Here is a 6,000-nt window from a genome sequence, read left to right as displayed (position 1 = left end):
CCTGACTGTTCTGTGGAAACTTACCAAGGACTACTGTATTCATCAAAACAAAGCAGTTTTCTGTGGAATCTTATTAAGAATTACTATGTTTGGCAAAAATAAGAGACATGTCCTTGGAAAGCCGATGTGCTCTAGCAAGTTGGGTCCTTGTAGATTATATATGGACAGCAGAAACTAATAAGCTAGTGCTTTTAAATAAGATAGATGTGGTAAACAGGCTGGAACCACTCTTGTTGTTCAAGAAATTGGCTAAGAGAATCTGCGCATGCTCCAAGGAAAAGTACAAGGTGAAGAAGACTGTGAGCCTTCCTCCAAAAGACCCCCAAAGATGACCACCAGGAGGCAATGTGCAGGTGCAAAGATAACATAAACTGCTGACACCAGCCTTTTGAACTAACCCAGCCTTACTCATGCATATGTATATTTGTGTTATGCAATCCAATGAATATGTATATCCACACTCTATAAGTTTCTGGTAAAATGTGCTGTTGGTGTGTAAGCTTTGTGGAGAAATCCCCTTGCACCCTGACGCTGGAATAAACATACCTGCTTTACAACTCCCTCCGAGTTGTAGAGTTTGTTTCTGCACATCAATTGACTACAAACGATATAAAGATTTCTTGCCTTTGTTTTTCTTCTGCTTCTAGAACTGGTCTAAAAATCAGATTAATTCTATCAAGCTTTGGAGACAGAACATTCTTTTAGCCTCCTCATATTCACTTCTTTCTTAACTGTTAATTCTTGTTTACCGTGTCACAGATGTTTGCCCTTTGAGATAAAAGTCAGAGCACATAACAATACCTGTGTTCACTTTTCTTATTCCTTTGAAAATGTTTCTCCTTTTTAAGCTGGCAAGCTAAATGACGTCTTTGATGTCTTTGATAGACGCTGTTTGCGTACACTATGTTATTAAACAGTGATGATGTAATATTGGTTTTAGAAGGTTTTTGTGTCTAGTAAGTTTTATTTATCTCTTGCTGAGAAACTAGTACTTTTCTAGTACTTACTAGTACTGGAATTTGAAACCATTTTTTTATACAGTCATTCTCTGAAATCAAGACAAAAATAGTTCAAGAATGTTGATGATCACACTAAGGACCAGAGTTCAAGATTGCAAGTGAAAAAGTGAGATCAAGTCTTTGTTTTGCATGTGCATTGATTCTATTTACACAGGAAATTGGGCACTTGTGCAAGTAGATGGGCAAAATTAGTGATTCATCTACATGGGTAATGAGACAAAGAAAAGATACACAGTATACATATGCAGCTGCAGCAATGACCAAATCAGGCCTGCATTTGCTTCTGTATGATGTTGAAAATCCAATATTTAAATGATTTTTACTGCTTGACATAAATATTTTCTAGTACTGCTAGTACTGTTTTATACTTTAACAACTGAAAGGAACTGATTAGGATATGAAAGCACAATGACAAAAAAAAAGTTCAATTTCCCTTAGATTCTAGAAAACAGGAGATTTAGAAGTATAAAATATTATTTCTTTGTGCATTTTAATATTCAGTAGAAATCTGCCAATACTGTAGCTGAAATTACCTCAGGAGGGCAAGGTACTGATAGCTAGAATCAGAGATGTCTTCATACACTCTTAAAGAGATTTTTTTTGCTAGTGTAAGGGAAAGAATGTTGTTTTCGCATAATAAGCCTGATGGGAAGGGCAGGAGCGATTCACCAAAGCAATCAACAAGAGCAATTCACAACCATTGAAATCCCTGGCCTAGGGCTAGAAGACAAGTGGTCTTTTTGTCAACTGTGATGACCCAGTACTTGGAACTGGCTTTAGATGGATGTAGATATCGAAAGACTTGGGGAACCTGAATTTCGATCTTTTCCTAGTACGCTTGAGTGATGAGCTCATGCATATTAACTTCTCCGCCCTGGAGAAAGCCAAGGTTCATTTCCATGAACATGCAACGTATGAACACATACATGAAGGGGCGTATCGGTAGGCAGTTCGGGAAGTCTGTACACCCTGTAGTACTCAGCCAATGAGGAATCAGGGGAGGGAACTGGCGGTTGGGAGAAAGGGATATAAACCATTGCACGATGGCTGTTAGGTGCGTTCACTTGATGGGGGCGCCTGGTCTTGCAAGAACATAATAAAGAGTGCTTCACACCGCATCCTGTCTGAGCCGTTGATAATTGGCAACTGAGCATTTCTCACAGCTAGCACATTGAAAAATTACAACAAACATATAGAATCAGGTAAACATATTTCAAAGAAAGGATGAAAATTTTTCAGTTTACTGAAAATCTGAGTAGAATTCGTTCAGTCTCAGGTGCTCCATGGAAGTGAATGATTGTGTATTTCCATGTCTGTTTTACGTGCTATACAGAAACGATAGTCTTCGAGTCTGTTCAAGCTCATTCTATGCATCTAGGCAATACGTGTCACACATTAAAGTATTAACACCGTAATGATTTAGCAGCAAATCAAAATTTATTAATGACTACTAACACTTAATCATTAACCAATTTAAAGGTTTACAAAATAGTTAAGTAAAATATGTTAGGATTGAAATAGCCACTTAACAACAGATTCAAAAATGACAAGATTCACACTAACTTACTACCTTAAATCTATACATATATACCTGTGCATTCACAAATACAAAACATACAAACATACGGACAGACAAAAGCATTTGGATACAGTAAAAATATGTATGTCCCCACACTCATGAAAATAACTGTGTATACCTAAACACATTGGTAAGCAGAGAGCGAGTGGGTGAAAGAGAAGCTAGCTCAAAGTAAAAATTTCCCCTCTTCTCGAGTTTAGAGTGAATACTCACAATGCATTGTCATTCCTCAGGAGGCAATAATTGAGACTCGAGCAGGTCAATTTCATCCTGGCCTTCTGTCAGCTCTATCAGTGGACGGTCCTTCAAGGATTTAATGCCTGAGAGGCACACCAGCTCAGGGCAGATGCTGGTCACAGGCCCACTGTAGTCCAGGAGAGCTCAAAGTGTCTCACTCGGGGCCTGTTTATAGGGTCCAAGATAATTGACTTTTGTCACATACTTTTCACTCTGGCCTTGTACAATAAGGTGTTCTGGACAGTTACCAAGAACTTGATGGCTGTTCAATTCTGTTATTGTTCTCTCAGGTGATGGGCTGTTATAACCGTTCCCAAGTGATGAGGAGGGCAGATCTAGGCTCCTCAAAGGGGCATCTTAATAGTCTAAGTACTGCCATCAGCAGTAATTATCTCCCCAGTTTGGTATGTGGCCTGGGAGGAGTGGGGGGTGGGGCAGGAACTGCACCACCACAATGTGCTGAAATTCAGTTCAACTCTTTATGAATATTTATGGAGAAAAATTATTTTCTATGGTGAATGATATTGACTTGCGGAAACACGACCCCACAACATATAAGGTTATAAAGTAGGTATGTTTATTCAGCGCTGAGTTGCACGGGGGATCGCTCCACCACAAACATGCACACCTCTTATGGCACCTTGTCTTGGCTTTATGCTACAAAGCGTCACATATTCATAATACGTCTATACATATGCATGCCCTATTCCCGCTTCGTATTATAATGAGCCTGAAAGTCATTTTCATATGTTCCGCCCCGGTCTCCTCCTAGTTGCGTCTGCGCAGTGTGTCCATGTGGTCATGGGCTGGGGTCACAGAGATGAAGTAGCTCCTCTTCCTCACTGTTGAACTTTTTACCTCCGTTCCTTGCACGGTCTCTATAGCCTCCTGGACTCAGACCAGACCATAGGGTTGGTTTTGACCAGTTGTTAGGGCTATCTTCCTATTCCACCAGGAAGCGTTCCCTCACAGCTTCCATTAATCAAGGTTTCCATATTGTTCTGTTCTCTGGCCCATCGACTATGATCTATTATCCTATTCAATCTTAGTTATCTTTTAACTAATGGGCCTCCAGCCCTAGCCTGATCTCTAAGTCTTCCATCTTTATCTCTAAACTAAGTTATACCTTCACTTCTTGAGTGCCTAATTTCTATATTCTATTTTAATTTCCTAGCTCCTCATCTCAATATTGATGGTGTCCCTTCATGCAAAGCTTTCTGATCAGCAGGCAGAGTTGCAAAGAGTCACTTGACTCAAGTTTGGCATTATTTAGTAATTTTCTATCATGAATCTTGCTTGTAGATTCTTTCAGCATTATTTTGTAAAGTATTAGCTGCAAATAGCTAAACTGACCTAATTGTTTTACTTATTTCTTTATTCATGTCAGAGAATAGAAGAGGAATAAATAAGCTCCCTCCCTTTCAGTGACTGCAGGTGGTTCATTTTGCTCAGTTGTGCTGTGGGAATTAATTTTTAGTGTTAAAACTTGAAACAGATCCTGGGATTTCTAAATCTTTTATGCTACCTGTATGTTGTCTGCAGAAGAGTTGATATGTGTGACAGAGTGGTAAACTTCATATTGTTCTCCATAGTCAAGACACAGTATTCCAGAATGACAGCTGTGATACAAGGAAATGATCACCTGCTTTGCAACTTATTTACTTATAGCAACTTATAATGATTTCTGAATATTGCTAATTTTGATTAATAATCCTGCTTGCCCTGACTGTTCTGTGGAGTTTTACCAAGGACTACTGCATTCATCAAAACAAAGCAGTTTACTGTGAAAATCTACCAAGAACTGTAGTGTTCAGCAAAATATTATGTTTTTGTCCTTGGGAAACAGATGTGCTCTAACTAGTTTAGTCTTGGTAATGAATAAGATATTCTACCATCCATATATGAATACCATATATGGATGGTAGAAGTGGATACACTAGTACTTTTAGATAAGATAGAGTGAATGAAACGGCTGAAAACACTCTTGTTATTCAAGAAATTGGCTAAGAGAATCTGCACATGCTCCGGGAAAAAGTACAAGGTGAGAAACACTACGAGCCTTCCTCCCAAAGACCCCCGAAGACAACCACCAGGACACAATGCGCAGGTGCAAAGATAACGTAAACTGCTGACACCAGCTTCTAGAACTAACCCAGCCTTACTCATGCATATGTATGTATGTGTTATATAATCCAATGAATATGTATATCCACACTCTATAAGTTTCTGGTAAAATGTGCTGTTGGTGTGTAAGCTTTGTGGAGAAATCTCCTTGCACCCCCGCGCCGGAGTAAACATACCTGCTTTATAACTCTCTGAGTGATAGAGTCTGTTTTCCGCAAGTCAGCTGGGGTGGGAAAGGGGAATGAACCTCTCCCTTTCAGGCTGCATTCTGAGACTACCTATTCTAGAAAACTTAAAACTGTATGCAGCAGGTATGATACTTCACTGATGGTTTTACAGAGCAACATCACAGATCAGAGCTAACATGATGTGAAAACCAGGAAAAAAGTTAACAGATCTTCAGGCTGTATGGATACTAAAAGATTATTGTACATTACACATTGTTTTCAGTCATTAGAAATCCTGATAGAATAGCTATAAAGATTACATATTCCTACAAGATTCAGGAATCCCTGAATCCTACTACCAGTGCACTCATTTCATGCATCTGTTCTTTGACTTGGTCAACTTCAGAGGGAGATGATACTCTTAAAGCATCAGAGCCCTACAAAACATTGACATGGTACATACTACCTAGAGTGGAGTTGCAGTCACTGCACATCATTGACTTTCTGTATGTGAAATACATGGCTACAACATGAGAACAGGACTTGTGGATCATGAAGGTGATGGCTTGTCTTGAAGCAGCTGTACTGCTTCCTGACAGCAGCTGTCTACCCATCCTGTCACCAAAACGGGATAAAAGAACTTATCAACACCAATTTGATGTAGATAAGCAGACACTGCTTTATTAACAGCCAGGTGCGCAGGGGAGTCGTGTCACCAACAATGCACACCTAACTTGTGTAACATGCTGATTATATAGGATACAGTAATACATAATAAACAAGTTCTCATGCATAAACATGATAATTCCTGTAACTCATTTTCTTATCCCCTCCTCTTTCTGGCCATGTGCATTTGAGTCCTGAAATGGTCACA

The sequence above is a fragment of the Strix aluco genome, chromosome Z, assembly GCF_031877795.1.
Source record: "Strix aluco isolate bStrAlu1 chromosome Z, bStrAlu1.hap1, whole genome shotgun sequence".
NCBI classification, from domain to species: Eukaryota; Metazoa; Chordata; class Aves; order Strigiformes; family Strigidae; genus Strix; species Strix aluco.
Note: the sequence above shows the minus strand (reverse complement) of the source record.